Raw genomic sequence first — 26206 nt, 5'->3', positions numbered from 1 at the left:
TTGTCAAATTAGGGTTTAACAAATTTTAAACTATGTAACTCAACTTATGAAGAATATGTCAAAAATTTGATGAATTGATGCTTGATCATCACTAGGATCTTTGTAAAATGCTTCAAATTAGATTGTGAATCACCTCTTCACTCTACTTGCTCTCACTTGAATTTGTAATGACAAAAAATAGGTTAAAATCAACCATATACCCTTCAAAACATCGCATTTAACACTAGTACAAAAACAAAAATATATTACTAAATAAACTACTAAAAATTGTAGATACGTGACTAATTTTGATCACATGACCAATGGTAGTTTATTGCCAAACATTTATCTCCCAACCAAATTTATGACCAAGTTATTTTAATCATTGATTAGGTCATTAATTTAGCCATTTATTATTGTTACTTGGTAGTTTATATGGTAGTTTATTTGGTAATTTTGGTAACTTATTTGGTAGTTTATCTAGTAACATATTTGATAGTATATTTGGTAGTTTTTTGTGTAGTATATTTGGTAGTTGATTTGGTAGTTTATTTGGTAACATATTTGATAGTATATTTGATAGTTTTTCGCGTAGTATATTTGGTAGTATATTTGGTAGTTGATTTAGTAGGTTTTTGGGTAGTACATATGGTAGTATATTTGGTAATATATTTGGTAGTTTATTTGGTAGTATACTTGGTATTATATTTGGTAGTATATTTGGTAATATAGTTGGTAGTTTATTAAGTAGTTTATTTAATCATTAATTTAGTCATATTAGGATATGATGGAATTGAACCACCATCCTCCTACTTATAAAGTAGGTGCTCTTCCATTGAGCTGGTACCCTTTAAAGAATAATGCAAAAAAACTGACAAAGTTGTCTTCCCAACGTTAGATCTACTATGATCATGGTCACTATAACATGACATACTCTTCTCAAAGAACAATTTTTGTAGTTATTATGAAAAACAACAATCTGAATCTTTATCAATAACAATTCAACAATTTTGAATTCTTCTGTTCAAACTTTTAAAATTATCTTTCATATCAATTACACTTCTCTAAAATCTTGTAGTGATAGACTCTTATAAAATATAATTCGGATCACTTTGGCAACACACACATAGTGTTTCTTGTGCTAACTTCTCAAATAAAGATACAAATGATTATGAAATTTATGTCAACCATATAGACCTTTGCATTAAAAAATATCAAACTCCATTAAAAAATCACATCTATTAAAAACTACAAAATAAAATCAATTTAAATACTCACTTTTTAACATATGGAGGTGCCAAATGATCAAATATTTCCTCTTCCTTATGCTTAGGTGGGTTTTAAAAGTGTTCACTACACCTAGTGTTGACATTTATTGAACCTTAGTCTACAAATAACATAAAAATAGGAATTTGATTATGTTATTCCTAGTAATAGGGAAAGTGGTTCTAATTCATAAATGTAACAATGAACTAAATAATATGTTTATGATAAATTGCTTTAAAAAACCTATAACAAAAGGAAATAATGGACTAGTAAAGTTTGGTAGACAATGGCTATGATTCATTTGTTGATAACCCCAATTATAGGATAAGCCTCGGAACCATACATTGATGGATCCCGAGATGGTTGATCATAACCATAAACTTCATATCCTTGACCATAATGTAATATCCCATTTTCAAAGCTATATTTGAATGATAATAGAGCCTAAATACAAAGTTAAACAAAAAGATAAATTAGATATAATCATAATCATAATAATAATAATAATGTTAATTAAATAATTAATAATACACAATGAAATATTATTATTCAAATTATTATAATATAGAAAGAAAATATTGTTAATAATATTACATAATATAGTTTATTATTACAAATATGATTAAGAAGTAAAATATAACATAATATTATGAATTATCTATTTTAAGATGATGAATAGAATAAAATAAAATATAAAATTATGATTATAATCTTATTCCAAGTCAATATTTTTAATATTACATATATAACAATAAATATAATAAATATAATAAATATAATAAATATAAAAAATATAACATATCATTGAAAATAAAATAATAACAATCATAAAATATGATAAAGCTACATGTACTTAGTCACAATGCTTCAGAGGGATATATAGAAGACTCGACCAAAATTAAAAAGATATACAAAAAACAAGGGTTGTACGCAGCTCCACTCCCTGCCTCCTTGCCTTAGGTGTGAGCTAGGCAAAGAAAGTGTCTACAGGTGTCTTCAACAACTGATAATAGTAGGAACCTTAGGTGTGGGCTAGGAAAAGAAAGTGTCCACATATGTCTTCAACAACTAATAATGTCTACAAGTGTCTTCAATAGTTCTTGAAATAATGCAAGAGAGAGATGAGGGGGAGCTTTGTGTTCTATCTTTCTAGCCATGCATTTAGTAGTTGGAGTACTTGGGGTATTTGTAGCACATGCCTTGGCTTAGACTACAAATCTCTTTGGTGCTCTCACTCACTACAGAAGTGGTCAAGTTGTTGTATACTACGGAGGTAACTTATTTTCTTGCTTTTATATATGAAAATAGTTTGTTGCAGAATTTGTTTTGTTTTTCCACTTGTCAGATATAATTTTCATGGGCTTTTCCTGATTTAAACTGGTCAACTTTTGTTTTATTCTATAGCTAGATATATTGACCTTCCTGATATTTTTTGGTGGAAATTTTTAGGCCTTTACTAGTGAGGGGCAACATCATAGTATACATTAGGAGTTGTATGACTTTGAAAAAAGACTAGAGATATTAATTTTTAAATAATTCCATTTTTAATTGATTAGCCACTAATTTTGTCCAAGATCTGATTATGTTATGTGTAGTGCTTGTTTATTCTTCATTTTATTTTTGAGACATTGGCTAACATTGGTAAAATGGTATTGGTTTATCATGCCTAGAATACAAAAAATTGCCATATTTATAGTTGAATATTAATAAGTAGATTCAATTGTACTGTTATAACTAGTAACACTTACTCTATTACAAGTTTTATAGTTTATGATTGTTTCAAACTTTAAACCATTAAATATGCATAGCTACAAGTAGACGTAACACTAATAAAGGTAATGTGGTATGGCTTTAAACTAGCCACTTTCATACTTTCAAAGAGTTGGATGGATTTTCCACCATGTCCATGATATCAGTATCCCACAGTCATTATATTCAATGAAACCAAATCATGATATGGCCTTTCCTCAAAAAGAATTAGTGCACCTTTTATACTCCTACATTTGGCATACATGTCAACAAGTGCATTTTCCATAGAAACATCCAATGAAAATATAGTTTTAAAGATATAAGAATAAAATTGCAAGCCATGTTCTAGAATGGCTACACTAGCATAGGGTCAAAGAATACTTATGAGAATAACTTGGTTTGGCTTCCTTATGTTCTCCTACATTTTACCAAACAACTTCAATGCCAATTCACTATACCCAAGTTGCACAAACTTGATAATTAGTGTATTGCAAGAGACTTCATTTTAGTTTGACATTTTATGAAAAAAAATAAAAAATCTTCTATACTTGTGTTCTTGGCATACGAGTCAATAAGGGAACTTCTAGAAAAGGAATCCAACTCCCATCCAATTTTTATCATGTGGGAATTCCTTGTCTTGTTTCAAATCATGGAGGTTAACACATATGCATGGAAAATACCAACCAAAGCAAATTGACCTATTTTTTCTACAATTAGTTGTATTTCACTAAATATAATTTTCCTTGAGTGATGCAAAAATATTTCCAGAATATATTATTCCTATGCTTTCAACATTACCAAATGATCCTATGGAGGTTAACAATATGCATGGAAATTACCACCGAAAGAGAATTGACCCATTTTTGCTACAGTTAGTTGTATTTCACTAAATATAATTTTTCTTAAGTGATGCAAAAATGTCTTCAAAATATATTCTTCCTATGATTTCAACATTACAAGTCAATAAGGGAAATTCTAGAAAAATAATCCAACTCCCATCCAATTTTTATCATGTGGGAATTCCTTTCCTTGTTTCAAATCATGGAGGTTAACACATATGCATGGAAAATACCAAACAAAGCAAATTGACCCAGTTTTGCTTCAGCTAGTTGTATTTCACAATATATAATTTTCCTCAAGTAATGCAAAAATGTTTCAAAAATATATTCTTCCTATGCTTTCAACATTACCAAATGATCATGAGGAGAGTGTTCATATTTTTTATGCTAATAATATATACAAGATAGTTTCAACCACCTCACACGTTCTTATACAATTACAAGTTTTGAATTAGACAGACATTTTAGATAGATTAAATGTTTCACATAAGGCAAGAAAAGTTCATTTGGCTTCAGCTTAGACTTTAGGTTCACAAGTTGCAGGTCATCGAAAGAAAGAGTAAATAAAATACAAAACTTATAGAGTTACAATAGACAATAGCTCATGTTATACAAGAATTGGTAATGGGACCAAAGCAAAGTCCAATCATTAGGAGGGCACTGCTAGAGCATATAAAGAAATTTTGTGATTTTTTCATAAAGAAGAAAAGTAATGATTTCTTGTTGCCTATTCTTCCATCTTTTCTAAATGATCACGATGAATCATTACAAGCTATATTCTTTGAACAGATTATCCATGTATGTTATTTTGTTGGTCAAATTAGTGTAGAACAGTATCTTTTCCTTACATTGAACAGGCTTTAAATGATGTTGTGGAAGAAGTTACTATGAATTCCTTGAAATGTTTGGAAACATTGTCAAAAAGTAAATTACTAGGAAAATGGTTAGTGATTGGATCAGTTACACATTCTGCTCTAGTATTATGTCATCCTAGCCAATGGGTTAGAAGGGTAGCTATTAATTTTATTGTTGCAGGTAGTGAGAGTTTACAACTAGTTAACTATTATGTTTACCATTTACTAGTTATGTTTCTTCATAGAGAGCAACCATCATTGACTACAGAGATTGAGTTATTGTCATCTCTAAAATCTCTAATGTCAAGAAATATTTTTCATGAAGTCCTAGAGAAAGCCAAGAATTCACAGTGCTTAGAGAAAGGCAACTGCCAAAGAAAAGTTAAGAAACTTTTAGCTCTATAATATCGTGTGTTTTGATTGAACTAGGTGTTGAAGGGAATTGAGCTATGGAAAGAAAAACATAGCTTGGAGCTCTAAAAGGGCCAATCGTAAATTTAGTTTTTCCACTATAGCACAGAAAAAGAATAAAATATGAGAAATAAAATAGCAATGCCAGGTATAATCATAGTTCTCCTTGATTACCGCAAGCTCATAGAAAATTCTTAGTTAATGAATTTTTTTGTTCTGCATTAATTTCCCTTGTTGTGCTTGAATTTTTACTCTCTAGTCTGCTTTTAATTTTTTGCTATGCCGACATTCTCATATGGAAATTATGAACTCTAACTTTCATATTTTGATTTTGTTAATAATTGTGTTATGTGATGCAAAATTGTAGAGGTAATGGAGAAAAACACATTTGACTGCCTTCTTACTATATCCTCAAAAAAATCATTGTAGGATCTTTTAAAATGAGCTACAACTAGTGAACTCCACAGATTTCATTGTCCCAAGAAAAAGTGTGGATCTTTTCATTAACCCATGAGATCATACCTTGTAAGTGGGATTATTGTCATATATTACAATTACAAATGTTCTGGTAGACATGTATTCAAAATGTAACTGGTATCATGCACTAGGTGAATTTGACAGAATGTATATTCCTTAGTCCTCGAGTCAAAGAGGTTCAATTGTAAGGTTCGTGCTCCTATATAAGATAGCTACAAATATTTCATAAGAGAACTCCATAAAAAAAAAATAACAACACAGAAAAAGTATGCGAACTATTTTAGTGAGTTCCACAATGAAATGTAGTATTCAAGTTTAAAATCAAAATCTGGAACTTTTGCTAATTCAAGATCTTAGTATATTAAAGCATTTGATATTCTTCAAATTACTTATCTCAATACAAGATTCTTTTAACCATAATTTTGAAGAAACCACTTTCGTTCAATAAAATAATCTTATTTGTCTCATCATGAAAAGGACTACAGTCAAGATAAAACATTCGAAGGTTCTGATTTAGTTCCATTTTTACATAGATTGTCATGATTTGAGTTGAGTTGACTTGGTATGAATACATGTTTAACATTTTTTTTATAGAAGTAAAAGTTATCTCATTTCCCTGTTATGATACCATTTTATAAAAATAATTATTTTTAAAAATAATTTGAGCAAGATTGTACATCTTTTGGATGTCTTCAGAATTAAAGATTTTATGCAATCTTTAAAAATAGTCATTCGATACTTACAATATTTTTTGTCTAGTCTTATTTGAGATTTTTTTTCTCCAATATCACTCTAAGCCAAGGAAAAGGGTTCAATAATAGTTTGATATTGTATTTCTCTCTAGTTTGAACTCTAGTAACATATATTTAGTTTTCACACCCAAGCTACATGTCATGTTTTGTTTAATATCCACTTGATATATTTTATGGGGAGGTTAAACTGGAAATTATGGGAATTAATTTTTGGATTGAATTGTCTAATTTTTTTAGCATCAATGTTTTGGATCACACTTAGAATGAGAGAATGTAAGAATATAGATCATGGATTACAAATTATAGAGTGTGATATGAAAATCATCAAATCTAGAAATAAATTCACACATTTCAAATAGATTATGTAAATCTAATAATGTTAAACTGGGAATTACTGTGAAACTACTCCACTTTCAACTCTTACCAAGTTTCTTGTGACCTCAAACCTAGAGTTGGATTTCATTGTATAAAACTTTATATAGTATGAAAATGTAATGAGAAATGTTAGTTAAAATTACTGAATTTCTGTTATAAGTAATTTCAAACATTGGAAGAACATTGGTTATCATTATTAGTCCCTACCACCCATAGGCAATGAAAAATGTTTTCACATCACTCCTTTCATTAATTTGTCCCTCAAGAGTTTGAAAAACCCAAAAAATGTTCCCACAAAATTCATTGGCAGATAATATTCTCCATTTTAAACAAATTACAGGCTCAATATTCTTGTTTTCCCATTGCCTCGTGACTTTATTCTTGATAGTCCTTTTTGTTGTTCTACTTAAAAATCTTACAGAAAATAGGAGTCTCCATAACGTGGTGAGCAGTGGCAATAGAGTAATGCATTTCACCAAGTGTCCTCTATAGACTCTAGACATGGCTTGTGCATATAAACTTAACCTCAAATACATCGACTCATACTTACTTCATACTGCAATAGAGTTTTTGTTTGCAGTGGGTGGACAGTGGTCTTAGCCTTGCATATTCTACTCTGCAACTCAATGCACCATACACATATATCAATTTCATGGGTTTATTATATTTTAAAGGTGATATTAATAATTAATTTCAAAATTGCTAGTCTTGATCAATATACATTGTATTTTCTTCCTAGAGTTTGATTATACAAAAGGGTTTCACTTCTAAGAGCAAGCAACTGGATAGTCCCAATAATATACCATTGGCTATGGAGGTCAGTATTATGTTTTTTGTTAACAATGTGAAGACCATGTGCATTACAATATAATAGGAGAAATATTGAACTTATTTTCTTGGAACATTTACTATATAAATGTTATGTGTTTGCATGCTTTTCCCACACCAACATATCTCCTCTATATTCTTAAGTTGGATAAGAGTTATTCAGATTTTTGGAACTTAAAATGGTTGCAAGTGCTATTGCATTCACTCATTTTCACTACTATTAAATGATTTACTCTCTATGAATCAGAACCAGCTTTTGCTCCCCACAATCTATTATCTGTGTACATTTAGGGCTGCAGAATGTCAGAAAAGGTTTTTAGTTTTATCAGGTTAGAGAAGGTGTAGACTTATAGATATTCTATTCTACTGAGCTTCCTTCTATTCAAGAAATTTCCCTATTTCCAAATATGTCTGATTACTTGTGTAGATTTTGGGCTCCTAGGTACTCTATCCTTGTATTTACAATCAGAAGCCTTGTGTGTAGAGGAGATGTATGGACAAATGTTGGTGAGATTTAAAATAGTTGAGGTTAAGAGTAATGACCAGTATAACAAAAAGAGGGCAATAGAAAATAGAGGTAGAGAAACATTTTAGTTGTAAGTGGCAAAATTGGTTTGTTAGAGCTTTTATTTGGGTTTAGTAAGAAACATAAAACCATGGCTTTGTGTTTTATATTGTTGTTGTTATCTCTCTCTTGTACGATCTATGTTTAGTATGAGAACATACAACTACTTTGTTCTATGAGAATGTTTGCACAACCACAACTACAAAGAACACTATGTTTATTTCTAGATTAAAAGTATACAGATTTAACATCACTTTATTCAAGATTTTATTATAAATGATAATGTTAAGTATAAATTTTTCTTACATTTGACCAAATGACTAATATCTACACCAAATCTCTTCTAAACATAGTTTTTTACCCTTGATAGATGAATTAGGCTTCATATATGTTGATCATTTAGAGGAGTATCAGAGTTGTTTCTCAGTAGTGTTTGTTGCATGATTGCAATTGTAGTTTGAATGATCAAATTTGTATAAGATTCACTTGCCCATACTCAAAAAATATAGAATAAATTCCACTATTTAAAAGGATAGGGCTATCACTATCAATGCAAAGATACAGCCATTTTACCTAAGATACACCTATCCACTATAGAGCTAATGAATCAGAAATTACTTCTATAAAAATCTATAAGATTGACCTGCCAAAACTTCTTAAATACTATGATATAACATGGATACTCTATTTTATAGATAGTCCAATGAAATACTATCTAGAATAATTCAAAAAGATGGTTTTTAAATAGCAGGGTTACTATTTTTGAGACAAATAGATATTACTTAGATTTATCAGCTACATTTAAAAAAATAAGAAGGCAAAACATTTCATCTTTGCATTATGACTCACGAATTATATCAATTTTCTTATTCTTTAAATATGTTTACAAGTATCTTTGTAGCACTCACTCTAGTTGTCTTTTTTCATTGTTTTCAATGTTTATTTAAATTCTTAATCTTTCACTGATCATTCTGATTGGAATGATTTGTTCAAGTGTTTCACAAATGGTGTTTGATTAGCAAAAGTTTCTCTATAGCTTCAATACAATTGTTCCAATCAGAATAGAAAACCTCTACACACTATTATTGATGAGCACATCTTCTTACATGCAATTAGATTAAAATATTTGTCATTCATGGAGTTTGGTTTAAAACTAAAATTATTTATTTCTCTCTAGATCTCATGAAATTGCTGTAGCTATAGTTGAGATTTAGGTTGTGATGGTGTAGATTTTAGATCACTTAAATGTCCCATCCAAATAGGTTTTAAAAGGTGTTTAATTAGCTTATGTTATGATAACCTATAATAGCATTTCTATCTAGGTCATGGGATAGTTAAACGAGTATTGTTTATCACTCAGTTCATGTCATGTTTGTAACATAAATAATTGCTCGATCTTGGGAACCAATCTACCTATAGACAAGGCTTTTTAAATCTTAACATGTGGAGATTTTAGGACTTTTTTAATTACAATAATGTGGAAATATGTGTTCACCCAGTGGACTATGTAGAGTGTGCTTCTGGGTGTGAATTGCATGTAATTGAAATTTCATCTATACAACTTGAAACAATACTATATATGACACAATAACATGAAAAAAAAACTAGCCATTCCATTGTGTACAAGCCTCAAGTCCTGCCAAAGAGCCCAAGTTGTAGGATAAGAATAGGCTTAGTTGAGAAAGTCTATATATCTGAACTGCCATTTGGCATCTTTTGAAGCTTTTTCTTAGTTGGAAAGTTTTGAAATAATGACATAACTTTATTATCTGCATTGAATTCAATGATTGTTGTGATATTACATACACACCCTTAGCCAACCCCACCAAAGGGAAGGACTAGAGCTGCAAGAAGCCCTTGTTTCAACTATATCTTCCAACAATGATGCCCTAGAACACCTAAACTAGTATAAATGTTCTTAAGAAAATGCACAACTCAATCTCTGATTACCAATAAGAATATTTAGTTGAAAATGTTGAAATTCTTGATGGATATCTTCAATACCTGGCATCATCTTATCAAATTACTAATTGTAGAAGTTAAAATAGAAGTTTATACCAAAATGGATACACAGTTGTGAAGAGATTATGTTGCAAGTTTAGGAATTTGTTTACCCACATTTAAAGATGTGCAAGAAATGTTAATTATTTGATATGTATGCATATTGAGCTGAGATTTCCTACTCTCATCCAAATTCAAAACTTCATCACAACATTATTTTTTGAATGGAAATAACTATTTACTATGATAAAAATATTTGTTCAATTTCACACTTGGTTTTTTAAGCCCTGTGATTTCTATTAATAAAAATTATAGAAAAAAGTCTTCTTCTAGCATGAATGGTAATATAGTAATGAAGATATCAATGAAAATTATATTGGAATTTATTGAAGCAAAACCTTGTGGAAGAAATTTTACCTCAAAATGTCATTTCCAAGCCCTCAAAAGATGCCTTTTTAAAACCCTCAAAAGATACATTACCCAAAAATATTGATGTCGAACCCTCGGAAGATGTCTCACATAAACCCTTAAAGGCATCTGCTTCCAATTATGGGAAATTTTTCCTCCAAACCATCATAATCTACTAGGGAAGAGGCTTCCTACACTTGATAGTGTACATCTTCAATCAATTTTCTAAGCAAAAACTACTAGGGTTGTTTATTTTCTTGGCTTCTTTTCCCACATTATCCCACATTGATTCATTGCTCTGTTGGTAGTTTCTAAATTTATTTCCATCCTTTTTTTATTTTATGCTCTCCCTCCAGCTATTCAAACACATTAATCAAACATATGTATATGTGCCAAGATGCATAACATTATGGGATGGACATGTCATTTTATGTGGGACCTCCCCATCCTCATGATATTGGATGCATTTTTTTAATGTAATGAGTTATTATGTAATTTTGCATGGAGATTAGATATTATTATTAATACCTATAACAATAAAATTTTATATGAGATTATATAATTTTGTTCACATGTGTTCATAATGAGATGCTACTATTTTCATATGATATGATTTTATGGTTGAATAAAATAAAAGGTATAATAAATATATATTTATTAGTTGTTGATAATGTTATTTTCTTAATGTTAATTCTCTTGAGAATGTAATGGTTCATAGTAATGAGGTTTTTTCATTATCATCTAACTAGCTTTGTGGCTTTATTAATTTATTATTGATATTCATCTCATTAGGGCAATAATAAATTTGAATAATTTTCATTCATATGCATAAAATTATGATAGTATATTTTTTTAATTGTATGATTATTTTATTACTACATATTTTTATTTAGTTTAATTATGGAGTTCCATTCTAGAAGGGGTCATGATAATGGGTGCAAAGGGGAGTCTTTCTTGGTAAATATTGGCCTTGAAATATCCATAGGTTCTCTATAGAGTGACCTACTACCCTATCCTAAAAAAATAATACAAGGAAATCATAGTACATATGTATTTACTAAGTGACTTGATTATCAATTGAAATTAATATTTCTAGTTCAAATAAGGTTATGTCTGAAGTCCACTACATTTCTTCAAATTGAAAAATGTTATATTTTTTTCTTTTTCTTTTGACGAACTATCCCACAAAATTGTATAAGTGTGGAAAGGTTATGCTTTCTTGTTTCCTTTAAATATCTCTTTGTTTTTTAGGTGATATGATGCTTGGAAGCTTACACTTTATTTGATATAATATACAAAACAAATGATATTAATTCTTAAATTATTGAAAGGAAAAAATATTAAAATTATAATCATTTTAATACTAAACATATTACTTCTGCATGTAGTTGAATTGCCAAATAAGTAATGAGGGGTATAGTTTCTTGGAGGAGTAGCTTAAGGCATGTTTTATGTTTCTTGAGTTAAATTCAAAGATTCAAAATTGGAAATAGTATTATTGATTTAGATCTTGGATCTAAAATTAATGAGGTTGTAGGTTTTCTTCTTGAGCAGTTTTTAGTGAAGCATGGATATTGGATATTAAGGTGAAATGGTGTTTGGAAGCCTATGCTATTGTGGATATAATATATAACTATTGTCCAGTGATACTTGATGATATGAAAGTGGATGTTTAGATGATACATGGTTGACAAGAGCCTAAATGTTTGATACTCAATGGTTATGGAGGTTTAATTTGAGTCAATATTACCTTCCCCTAAAAGTTTGTTTGAATATTTGTCTTGGATGCCTCAAAAAGATTTTCTAGTCTGAAATTCTTGTAGTTGGTAGATTTTAACCATGATGGCATTATACATTATCACATAATCCAAAGTAAAAAATATCTCTTAATGGAAACATTGTCTTTAATTCATAATTTTTATAATTTCTAGTCTTGACAAGTTTTTTTAAAGATACTGGCCTAGTTAAAATAGATTTCTTAAGGAATATCTTGAAAAAATGTATTATCATTTCTAGCCAAAGTTTTGAGGACCTCAATTTTAAGTGCGTAGTCCTATAATTCCATCAGTCTCATATTATTTAAGCATGGAAAATCCATATACCTTTTTCATTTCCTAGAGTGATCAAGATTTTTGTTATATTTGTAAAAGAAATGTAAAAGCTATGGATATCTATACTTAGAAATGGTAGAAAATGTGCAATAGGTAGGAAATAACTCATCATTTTATATGTTTTGTTTTGAAGAAACAAACAAAGAATATGTACTAAAACCCTAGCATAGAATAGAAATAAACATTTTAGGAAAAAATCATTTCTTTTGTATTTGCAGATTTTGGATGATTTTCTAAAAGGATACCTATTGCAAGGTCATTCAAGATTTCTCCTTTAGAAAACCATAGATTTTTTGATCAATTCTTATGTCCATGCAAAATCTATATCAACCAATGAAATTTTTTGAACCTAGAAGAATATATTTTTCCACCATCATCGAAGGCTTAAGGGTTGCATCAACCTGAATAGTTTCAACTACAATAAGAGACATTCCATAGCTTCAGTCTTACCAAATTTATATAAACATTTACTACTGTCTCTAATTTTTAGTCATGCAAAACTTAGGAAAATGTTAATGACCATATTAGTGGTTTTTGGAATATAAGTAGAAGAGGAGAAGCACCAAAATACCCTTTATATTTACATGCAAAGGTAGAAACTAAGTGTAGGCAGGAAAAAATAAACTGAAACATTAAAAAATGATTCATTCTATGTACTTATTTTTGTGGGTTTCATTTTATTTATAGTGTTTTGATTTTTTAATTTAGAAATGATAATAATATTAGAATGTAATTTATACTTAAAATTAGTAAATACAAATTAAGACTTATATTTACAATAAAATTATACATACTGTGATATTGCTATTAGGACTTAACTGTGTGATTTTGATTCAAACTCATTGAACCATGTTTCATGAGTAGTGATTCAGCATGAATCCATCTCTCATGAGAATAAATGTTACACTTAGCACTCATTGGATCCAGGTCATGCTCCATCTCTATTGTGTTTTATGTTTATTAAACAATATGTACAATTGATAAGTAGGAGAGAATTTCCACAACAAGTCAAATTGTGATATTGCTATGTTATAATTATTATTTACCAATTGATGTGTTATAAATCAATCAATAAATATTAACTTTTATAACATGAAATTCAAAGTGTTTTTATGTGCTTTGAAGGGGAATTAGAATGTGATTTTAGTTTTTGAGACACCTTAGAGGAAATTTTCTAGAAAAGGAGAGTTGATTATTTATTGGAATGTACTTAGTTGAGGGAGAGGATTTTTATTCTTTTACAATATTTGAGAAGACTTGCATATCATTTTTGAGATGATTTTTCATCATTTAGGAAATTGTATAGGTGACTAATTATTGGTGACCAATTATTTAGCCATTTATTTAGTCACTTATCTATGTCTAACCTTGTGATTTTACCTGATGACCAAATTTGCCACTTATTTAGTCACGAATAGTTATAAATTGTAAAACATTACTACAATTTGATCACTTTTAGTCATGTGACTAAAATTTTTAGTCTTGTGACTAAAAAATTTAGTCACATAGTCATTTATTTGTCAAAATTCTACTAGTTTAATGCTTGGTGCTTGTACAACTATAAACTTGGCATCAACACAATTTCTGTTCCACTTGACATCTATAGAGATTTGCCTTACTCAGTAGCTACTATAGGCTTGGCAACTACTAGCTAGTTTGCTAGCTTAGCATCAACTAGCATTCCACTCAACATCCATTGAAATCTTTCCATGCTTGGTAACAACCTGAAAAATTAAAGATTTAACCCTGAACTTTTCACAACACCTTACATCTTTATTCATGCTAATATATCCATTTTAGTGCTAACTATTGGAATTATTTTAGACTAACTAAGATAGGGGGTAAATTAGTTATTCAAGGTCTAGATGTACAAATAAAACTTTTCTCACAATTTAACAAACCCATAAAACATTCATACTCATTCATGCATTCATTGTGCATCTACTAAAACATATATGTTACTGTCAAGTCAATCTTGCAGAAATATAAAGCATGAAATACAACACATTTATCAACATGTTTGACACAATGATTTAACATGAAAACCCAATTTGGGAATAACCACCAATAACATGCTACTTCCTTTTCACTCTTCTGAAGTGATGCCCTGTGAAAAGGCAACCCTGTTCAAGGTTACAATACACACTATTAAATATGACCCAGTCAAGGGATTTCAATCACCCTATTAAAAGTAAGCCTTATTAGAGGACTTTATGCCATTCACTTGGAATGCCACCCTATTAAAGGATTTTCCAAGGACTGTTAAGTTAACCTTACTCCAAAGGATTTACCTTAGACAAATACAATTGTTAGAAAGTAATAGTAGAGTTTTGATTTGATACAACTTACAACTTCACTTGTAGATTATAGATCTCTATTTTTTCCTCAATTCTACTTGGCATCCGTTGTTTGTAGCTCTGATAGCTTGTTCACCCTTCAAGCCTTCTTTCTTAGTATGCCATTACAAACTCTTATCTTGTGTTACTTGAAGAAGCAAACCCCCTTTCTCCTTCTCCTTCTCAAGTTTTTGAACCAAACTCTCTAACTCTCTCTACTTCATGACCATACATTCCTATATATAGGAAATTAGAATATTTTCCAACTCATTATCGCTCATCTAAATTAGGGTTTTAGATGGATTAGGTAGGATACAATGTATCTAAAACATATCTTGTCCTCTCTAGAAACTTCTCCTGGAATCCATTTGAATTCACCTCCAAAATGGTTTACATAAGATTTTGTGCCACCATCTCATCAATCTTATCTTCCTCCTTATTCACAAGTTCCAAAAAAACAAGCTTGTTAGCTTTTATTTGGCAAATATTTTATCTTTTCCATAATGTAGTAGCTCAGCATTATCAATCTTATAATGCTTGGCACATACTACATCACTTAGCATCAACTGTAAAATCACTTGGCATCAATTGGATTTTATTGGTGCTCGAATCAACTAAAATTTACTTAGCATAGATACTATCTTGCTTGACATCCACTAGAATTTTCTTTCACTTGGCTCTAATTGACTTTTTTCTTGACTTGAACTAACTTTTCTTGGCACCTACTATCCACTTGGTCAAGCATGGCAGATGGACTTTGCTTAACTTATTCTTCTAAACTTTCTAAGTGTAGCCATCCATTTTGTAACCTCAAGTAGATCATCAATACATTATGTTATCACTATCTTAACTAATAATTGTACTTTATTACATAATCACAACTCAACCTTTCCTCTAGGTGCTTTTGTTACATCTTATTGATCAAATCCTCCTCTTCAATCAACTAAATGATAGTACTTGAAACATATAAGTAATTGTCTTATCAGAAAATAGTAGGTTTGACATCAGTGATAAAAAAAAATTGAAACACAGTCTTCTTCAAAAATCTCTTTCTTAACAATACTTTTTTCAAATGATCTTTTTAATCATATATCAATAATCTCCCTCTTTGGCATTGATGGCAAACCAAACTGATCAAACAAGTCAATAAAATGATGAACATCTTGTTTAATCAAACTAACTAGGTTAAAATAGTCAGACAAATACCAAAAAGAAAACTTGTATTGAAATATCTCCCTCTATCAACAACTTCCATCTTCTGATTAAGTTAAAAAATATAACTTCCTTTGAGTTCCTTCTTCTCTATCTGCTAAATTTCTTCATCCATAGCCTTGTACTAGTCAACATCTTCCAATGCATCTTTTACTATCTTAGGTTCATTCATGCTTTAAAAATATGATTTTCTTCTCAGTCTATTTCTTTTCATTGGCCTTGCATCTTTTTCTCCAATGATATGATCTACAGGATGATGTCTATTGACATATTTGGACAATCTTGGTTCAGTTCTTGTAACTACATTTTGTTTCTCAACTTCTATGAAACTGTGTACATCTCTATTAAGTATTTCAACATCTCTTTCATTTATACTGATCTTAGAATTAGAATGTGCATTTTCTTTGTTCTACAACTTGACATCTAAATGTTGCTCGATTCTTGAATGCAACTCTGCATTGATAGGTTGTGACTTTGTTGTTAACAAGACTTGTTGGTGGCTTGCAACTTGATTTGTAGCATCTTCTTTAGTAGGCATTTCTTCATAGAAGTATGCAAATGATTTTTATTCTTTTGGTTCTTTTGTAGGTTCAACCTCATGTATTTATGTAAATTATCAAAATTCACATTTGCACTTTCTGTAGTTTTTTTAGTGTTAGTATTTAAATTCTTGTAAGATTTACTTCTTGTGGAGTAACTAAGGAATATACCTTCTTTACTTTTTACATTAAAATTTTGACTCCTAACATCTTTAAGAATATGACATTTTCTTCCAAATATGTTAAAGTTTTTCACATTAGGTGGACATCCATACCATAGTTCAAAAGGTGTTAAATGAGTACCTTTCTTGACTTGCACATGGTTCAAGCTATATAAAATAGTACTTGCAATTTCTCTCTATTATTTCTAAGAAACATTCTTCTCCATCATAATTGTTCTAGCATAGTCCATTATAGACTTGTTTCTTCTTTCAACAATTCCATTTTGTAGAGGGGTCCTAGGTGCATATGTTTTTCTTTTGATTCCTTTGTCATTATAGAACATCTCAAACTCATTTGAAGTGAAATATCCTCCTCTGTCTAATCTGAACCATTTTAGACTTTTATCTATTTCTTTTCAACTCTTGCAAAGTACCACTTAAATATTTGAAAAGCATTAGATTTTTGTTTTAGAAACATGACTGGTATCATCCAAGAGTAATCATCAACAAATAGCATTATGTACTTATCTTCTTTATAGCTTTTCACTTCAATAGGTCCACACAAGTTAGTATGAACAATTTCTAGTATTTCTTTAGAGGTATAAGCTTTACTTTTAAAGCTTAACTTTGTGTTTTTACCTAGCTAACATTGTCTGCATACTATACTATTAGGTTTCTTGAACATAGGAAAACCTCTAACTCTTTTCATGTTACTGATACTAATTAGATTATCAAAATTAACATGACATAATCTCTTGTTCCAAAGCCATACATCACCTAATTTTGCAATAAGACAAGTAGCGTCCTCTATATCTAGATATAATAGATTACTTCTAGTTTGATCATCTTTTACAATCAGGTTTCCATTTGTCTCATATATCTTGGTAGTTTTATTTTCAAAATCAAATTTGCATCCCAAATTATTCAATTATGATGCACTTAACAAGTTATAATTCAATTCTTCAACATAGTAAGCATTGCCACATGAAATCTTGTCTATGAGTTTGATAGACCCTTTCCTTTTATCAAACATGGTGCATCACTACCATACCTCACACTATTTCCATCAGAACAAGTTAAGGTAACAAACTTACTCTTGTCTCTAGTCATGTGATGTGAGCATCCACCGTGAATGATCCATTTATCATTCTTGTCCACACAAGTCATAAGCATAGTTTCCTCATCCTCATCAGATTTGTCCTTGATTGCAACATACACCACTTCATCATCATATTCATCAGAATCATGTTCATCAGCAATGTAGCATGACTTCTTTCCTTTGTCTCTATATTCTCTTCCATCATCATCTCTTCTATTTTTATGGTTGTTTCCTTCTTTTTAGTTCTTCTTCTATGTACATCTTGCAACAATATGACCAACTTCATTGCAATTGAAACAAATGATTGGTAACTTACCTTTGAACTTGCCTTTTCCTATGTGAAATCTTCTTGCCAATAATGCTTCCAATTATTCAATGTCTTCCTCATCTATGTTGCTATCACTAGATGCATATTTTATCTTTCTTTTCTTCTTTTTCTATTTACCTCCTTAGAATCCTTCAATAACAATTTTGCTTTGAAAGTTGATTCAATACTCTCTAGGTTGTAGTTTTCAAAATTAGATAGCTCAAAAGCAGTAAGTCTACCTACTAGACCTTCAAGGGTTAGATCATTTCTTTGTATACATCTTAACTCTTCGATTATAGAAATCTAATGGAATAGATAGGTAGTAATGTCCTCAAGACTTTACCTAGCATAGTATTATCATCTATTTTACCAATAGCATATTTTATTGCACTAACAACTTCTTTTATCCTAGCAACATATTGAACAATATTCTCACCTTCTTCCATTCTCATGTCATTGAACTTACCTTTGAGACTCTCTGACTTGGCTCTTTGAAAATTTTTGTCTCCTCCATAGATGGTGGCTAGGGCATCCCACATCTTCTTTGCACTGTCACATCCTTTGATATCATCAAATTTGACATAGCTTAGGGTAGAGGTAGTCTCCAACATCACTTGATTGTGTTCTTTCTTTTTCCTCATATCTTTAGTAGTTAGGGCTCCTACTGGATCAATATGCTCCATTGTAATGGAAGATTGTGCATGATCTTGAAGTCCTCCAAGGTGTAGCTTCATCAAACTTTTCCATATAGGAAATTTATCTCTATTGAGCTTGGGTACTTCTCTTTTTTACATCTTCATCTTTGTGCTTCTAGTACCTTAAAACTAATCCTCTTAAGAAGATGGCTTTGATACTAATTGTTGGAACTATTTTAAAATAACTGAGAGGGGTGGAGGGTGAATTAGTTAGTCAAGGTCTAGATGTACAAATAAAACTTTTCTCTCAATTCATCGATCCCATAAAACATTCATATTCATTCATGCATTCATTGTGCATTTACTAGAACTTATATGTTATTGTCAAGTCAATTTTGTAGAACTATAAAGCATGAAACACAACGCATTCATCTGCAATTTGACATAATAATTTAATGTGGATACCCAATTTGGGAAAAACCACCAATAACATTCTACTCCTTTTTCTCTCTTCTAAAGTGATTCCATGTGAAAGGCCAACCCTGTTAAAGGTTACAATACATACTACTAAATGTGACCCGGTCAAGGGATTTCAATCACCCTATTAAAAGTGAGCCTTTTTAGAGGACTATATGTCATTTAGTTGGAATGCCACCCTATTAAAGAATTTCCAATGATTTTTAAGTCAAGCTTACTCCAAAGGATTTACCCTAGATTGATAAGATTGTTAGAAAGTAACAATAGAGTTTTGATCTGATACAACTTACAACTTCACTTGCAGATTACAAATATCTACCCCATCCTCAATTCTGCTTGGCTTCCATTCTTTGCAGCTCTGACAACTTGTTCACCCTTAAAGCATTCATCTTCTTAAGCCTTCTTTCTTAGTACACTATTGCAAACTCTTCTCTTGGGTCACTTGATGAAGAAAAACCTCTTTCTCCTTCTCCTTCTTAGGTTCTTGCACCAAAATCTCTAACTCTATTTGCTTCATGACTAGATATTCCTATATATAGGAAATTAGAAGATTTTCCTACTCATTATCCCTCGTCTAAATTAGGGGTTTAGATGGATTAGGTAGGATGCAACATATCTACCCCATATCTTTTCCTCTCTAGAAACTTCTCTTAGAATCCATTTGAATTTGCCTCCAAAATGGTTTACATAAGATTCTGTGCCACCAATTCAAAAAAACAAACTTCTAGTCTTTTATTTGGTGAATCTGTAATCTTTATTAGAATGCAGTAGCTTGGCATTGTTACTCTTCTGATGTTCAACACATACTGCATCACTCAACATCAATTGTAAAATCACTCAGCATCAACTAGATTTTACTAGTGCTCAGTATCAACTAAAATTTATTTAGCATCTACTATCTTGCTTGACATCCACCAGAATTAGCTTTCACTTAGCTCCAATTGATTTTTTTCTCAGCTTTAACTAACTTTTCTCAGCACCTACTATCCACTTGGTCAAGCTTAGAAGATGATCTTTGTTTAATTGATTCTTCAAAACTTTCTAAGTGTATGCAACCATTTTGTAACCTCAAGTAGATCATTAATACATTATGTTGTCACTATCTTAACTGATCCTTGTACTTCATTACATAATCATTACTCAACCTTTCCTCTAGGTATTTTTGTTACATTTTGTTGATCGAATCCTCCTCATCAATCAACTAAGTGATAGTATTTAAAACATATAAGCAATTGTCTTATCAGCAAATAGAAGGTTGGACATAACTGAAAAAATAATGATTGAAACACATAGTCTACTTCAACAATCACCTTCTTAACAATACTCTTTTCAAATTATCTTTTCAATCAAATATCAACACTAACTTCTTTAGGAACTTATGTATGATATAAAACTTTGAGTATCAATCCCACATTCCTTTTGTTGCTTAGTTTGATCAAGTGTGAGTACTTGACCTATTAGGTGAAGTGATCCCTTCTTCCTTTGATGTACTACCACCATCTTTCTTCATTCATGTCTTATTCATCTCATTTCTGATGTGTGAAACATCTTCCTTTCCTTTAACTTTATCAAATTCACAACTTGGTACCTTGGACCTAGTTGGACAATGCTTACTAATGTGACCAATCTTGTGATAGCTGAAACATGTGATTTGACTCAACCACCTCTTGTAATTACCACTGACGTGAGTCTTAATGCAGTTTTTAGGTACATGTTCATATTCCTAACAATAATAATAGCTATATATTGTATTGTAATCCCAATTATAAGAGTTTTCATAGATTCTTATCTTTGTTGGCTTGTTTCATGACCACATGGACTTGGATCTACATTCAAAGGCTCTATGTCCATACTTCTAACATTTTTAGCAGTGTCCTTCAAATCTTGGTGCATGCATGGTTCTGCTTCTACATTCATGTGCCTAATGACCTTGTTTGTTGCACTTGTAAAAATGACACATGTTCTTAAGATTAGCATTCTGATTCATATTCTTGTTCCTACACACATTAGCAATATGTCCTTTCTTACCACAACCATGACAAATAGGTTTGGAGTTCTTACCTCTATTGTTCCTTTCTTTAGCAACTTTGGATGATTCTCCTTCTTCAGTGCTTGTGTAGCCTAATCCTACTACATCATTGTTGGATCTAGGGGATTTCAGTAATTGTTCAAAGTACTTGATGGCTTCATTTGGCTTGTTGAAACTTTCAACAAATTTTATTTCTCTCTTTACATCATTCTATAGTTGTTCATTCTGTAACTTCAATGTAGTAATCTGAATGTCATTGACATTCAACTCATGATGATAATTCATCATTTGACTTCAGGTATCCAATTGCATGTTTGAGATCCTAGATAGATCTATTGAATTTTATTCCAATCTATTTGCCAAAATTCTTTTGTCTTCCTCAATCATGACCTTGTTTTCTATGGCTTTCTTCTTTTTCCCAATCACTTCACATAGTAGTATAGCTTGTGATTCTTGCTCCAACTTGAGATTTTTGGTTTCTTCAACTTGTGATCTATTCTTTTCCATTAGATCTGAAATTTCTTCATCAAATTTACTGGAGTTACCATTTGCAAATAGTTTGTGGCACTGTTAATCTCTTTATATTGTGTCTCATTTTTTGCTATGTCAATTTCTTTCCTTCTTTTCAAGGAACTCTTCAAAATGTCTCTAGGTTCATTCAGTTGATGTAATATGAGATGTATTTCAATCTTCTAGTTCTCAATGGTTTTTCCAAACTTATAGACTTCCATTTGAAGATCTTTCCTCTAAGCTACAAAGCTTCTTCTTTATAGAACTTAGCTCTGATACCAATTGTTGGAATTATAAATAGGAAAGGTAAACTTTTGAGGGGAGGGGGGTGTGAATCAGCAATTAAAATTGTAAGAATTTGGTATAACTATGATACTGTGTAGGAATTTTTCTTAAGAAAAAATTCACCCAAGAGAAAGGAACTCAAGCAAAAGCACAATAGTAGACCAAAAGAGTATCATTAAAATATCAATATGTATTCAATTCAATGTGAATGTACACTAGGAGTTCCTATATATATAGGCCTCTAGAATGCTTCTAGAATGCCTAGGAGTTAGCAACATGATAAGGCATACAACTAGGCACATGTCCACTAGGTGTGGGTTATCCTCCATTAAGCATAGGAGTAAGTGCAATGATGAGAGGATAATCCTACAAAGGTGTGGCATGAAAAATTATGTTGTAGACACCATGCGCTAAAATAGGAGTGAAAGTAACAATGTTGTCTACATGACATCTCAGTTAATTATGCAAACTCCAGTGTTGTAGACACCATGTGTTGAATTAGAGTTGCTTACTCTATTGTTGTCAACATGAGAACTCATAAGAGTATACAAACTGCTAAGTGTCTCAACTAAGAAATAATAAAATAATGCATTGACCTAAGTAAACTTAAGTAAAGTGTAATAAGTAAATACTTATTTACACAAACACCCCCCCTTAAGTGGAACTTAGGGGAATGCACTTAAGCTTACAAAAGCTAGGATGAAATTCAAGATGGGTTTTGACTACTAGGCCATGTTAGGTACCCATGTAAAAAATATAATGAAATCTCTCATTAAGTGGAGAAAGAGGGAAAACCTCATGGGAAAAAACCTCTCCCAAAAAGAGAGATGAAAGAAACAAGATGCATGGATAGATGGAGTAATCAAAACCCCCCCATTATGATATACATCAAGTATATACAAAAGAGAAGTATGAGAAGGACAAAACCCCATAAGAGGAAAAAGTCCCCCCCATAAAAGAGAATAATAAGAAGAAAATGTAGTCCCTTCCCCCAAATGTAGTGTTCTAATTAGTGATAGCTGCTCCAATGTAGAAGCTAATCCAATGCTATTGAATAACATTTCTCCCTTTTGGAAGAAACAATAGCAAAGGTACAGGTGTGATTCTTTCCCTATGTGTAGAAAGAATAGTGAAGATGAATGATGTCTCTGAAACCTACTTAGTTGTCCCTATGCCAATGTTGATGGTCACTCCTTCCAATACTACTAAAAAGAACATGTGAAAATCAAGAAAGGATGGATGTAGAACCTATCCCAAAGAACCATCTATCCCCTCAAATGATAAATAGACCTCCTAAAATTTTTGTACATAAGGATCCATAATCATATCAACTTGTGAATTTCAATCATGTAGAGAATGGACAAGAGGTCAGAGTGAGCCCTCATAAAAATTGGAGAAGGATATTCTTCATCAAAGAGAAGATGTATATCAAGGATGTCTCCCAAATTTTCTATTTATGACTCCACAAATAAACCTGAAATATTTGTGAAGAAGTCATCCATTGATGCTGGAGCTAGAAGACAAGGTGTACCTTGTTGTGCTGAAGTATGTGAATCTATCACTATGGCAATGGATGAAGTATTTGCATCAACAAAGAGAATATGCATATCATTGATGATGTCTCCCACATCTTCAATGTGAGACTCCATGAATAGACCTACAATATTTGGAAGGAAGTCATCCCATGAAGCTGAAGAAGGAAGAAATAATTTTTCTTGTTGCACTTAATCAGAAGCATTTGTGGCTAGAATTGGATCAATAGTAGCAATAGGAGTATTAGGAGGTGTGATCTCATTTGGAGTTGGAGGAAGCATAGCTGAAGTGACTAATGATAGAATGCCTTCTAGAAAAGGAGGAACTCATCGATCTCCATATGCTTCCCAAAGAGCCATCCAAACATCATGAGGAAAAATTTCCATATGAAGAGGAGAAAAAGATTCCTCACTCATATTATTATACATAAAGTTAATAATAATAAGAAGATGATCTACTCAATTAGGATTAGGTGCAAATATGTTTGAGTAGAGATAAGGAAACACTTCTTGATGTTCTCATAGATGATCGACCATTAAAGCACTACATTTATGATAGTTCCTCAGTGTAAACTTTGGTCTTATACTAGACTGACATATGTAACAAAACTCCATGAGATCAATAAATGTATGCACCTCCCAAAATATAGAAATAATTAATCAAACCCCCCTAATATATGATTTGGCACTTTATAGGTAGTACGATTATAATGGGCAATGTAGGGCCTATTTTTGAAAGTAGTATTTATGTCCATAGAACCTATAATCTAATTGTAGATCTAGAAAGTAGACAAAAAAAATTCACTTGCAAAAAAAATAGAACCTGATTTGGAGTCAAGATGAGCCCATATGGAGCATTTGAAGTGGAAAAAATTGAGATTTGCGAGTTTCAAAAAAAATTAGGAACAAAGATTGCAAACCACCTCTATTATTATTTTTCCTGAATCACCATCATTAAACCTCTACAAATCAAATGCCTCTAAGTTTCATGTCAAACGTCCAATTTGGGTGAAACAAAAGTCGATATGGAAGTTTTTTGACCTTCTAAATATGATGAAATGTCTAATTTGTACCAACAAGCTCCAACCTTGTCCTACAAAAAATCTCTCCTCTACAAGCCTAATGGCCAAAAAAAATTCTAAAATATAATGTAGATCTAATTTTTTTTTTTGTAGAGATGTAGATGAAAAAAATGCAGATCTAAAAATTAAATGTATGGATCTGAAATGATCATACCAATTTCACAAATCAAGCTTTTTGGTTGCCAGTTTGCAAAAAAATAGTCTCAAATTTGACTATGGCCCAATATAGAAATATTTATAGTTGATTTTCACTAAATTGATGTTCCAAACATAATGGTAAGGTCCAAATTGGCTCTAGACACTCCCAATTTCTATGGATTCTTCGAATCTAGGTTGAGGTACCCTTAGAGAGGTAAAGCAAGATTGATCTCAAATGGCTATGTAAAGAGAATTTCCCTCATCTCTGATACAATGTAAGAATTTGGTATAGCTCTAATACCATGTAAGAATTTGACTTAGGGAAAAATTGACCTAAGATCAAGGACCTCAAGCACAAGCACAATAGTAAACCAAAAGAGTATGATCAGAATATCGATATGTATTCAATTCAATGTGAAAGTACACCATGAGTGCTTGTATACATGGAATGCTTCTTGAATTTCTAGGAGTTAGCAACATGATAAATCATACAACTAGGCACATGTCCACTAGGTGTGGGTTATTCTCTATTAAGCGTATGAGTGAGTGTGATGATGAGAGGATAAGCCTACAAAGGTTTAGCATCCAAAATTATGTTGTAGATACTATGTGCTAAAATAGGAGTGTAAGTAACTAAAATCACCTATTATGGTGTTTCAATATAGATCTTATCATTGGCTTTGGTTGCCTAATTAAAGATCAAATCCATACAGTGTCCTTCTTGATCCTTTTTGATCTGATGTGACAATTTTTGTATCCTTATGTTCTTTTTCTCATCCAACTAATTCTACAATTTACTGGCATTGCTAAGTCACCTTGAATTTTCTTTGGATAAATTCAGTATTTCACCCCTTTTTACCTCCTGTGACATGATCTCTTTCATACGCTCTTGATTCTTCTCTATATATTTTTGTTGGGGCTTTGTCTTCCTTATAAAAGCTTTGGCGGCTTAGCGTTAGGTATGAATCTACAACTAAGATTCATCCTTTTTGTCACTTAATCCTTCCTATCTTATGATTAGCTGCATGTAATTGAATAGGAAATTTGCATACAAATTCATCCTTATCTTAAAAAGATCATATTCTATTCTTTTTTTGGCTAAAAAATGGTTTACATAGTTGTTTGTGCAATCACAAACAAGTATGTATATCCTATGTTACTCGGTACTTGAGGTTATTGATGCTCGACACATACTATAATTGTGATTTTTACTCAACACCTAAACTACTTGACATCTATTGTTTACTCA

At 31.1% G+C, this 26206-nt stretch overlaps 1 pseudogene; it reads left to right on the top strand.

The window, feature by feature from the left end:
- LOC149580211 (uncharacterized) overlaps positions 1-26206 on the top strand; it is a 198958-nt pseudogene that overhangs the window by 6797 nt on the left and 165955 nt on the right.

The sequence above is a fragment of the Cupressus sempervirens genome, chromosome 1 (genome assembly GCF_028749045.1).
Source record: "Cupressus sempervirens isolate cs-2001-9-10 chromosome 1, ASM2874904v1, whole genome shotgun sequence".
Classification (NCBI taxonomy): Eukaryota; Viridiplantae; Streptophyta; class Pinopsida; order Cupressales; family Cupressaceae; genus Cupressus; species Cupressus sempervirens.
This window is presented reverse-complemented; position numbering and strand designations above follow the sequence as displayed.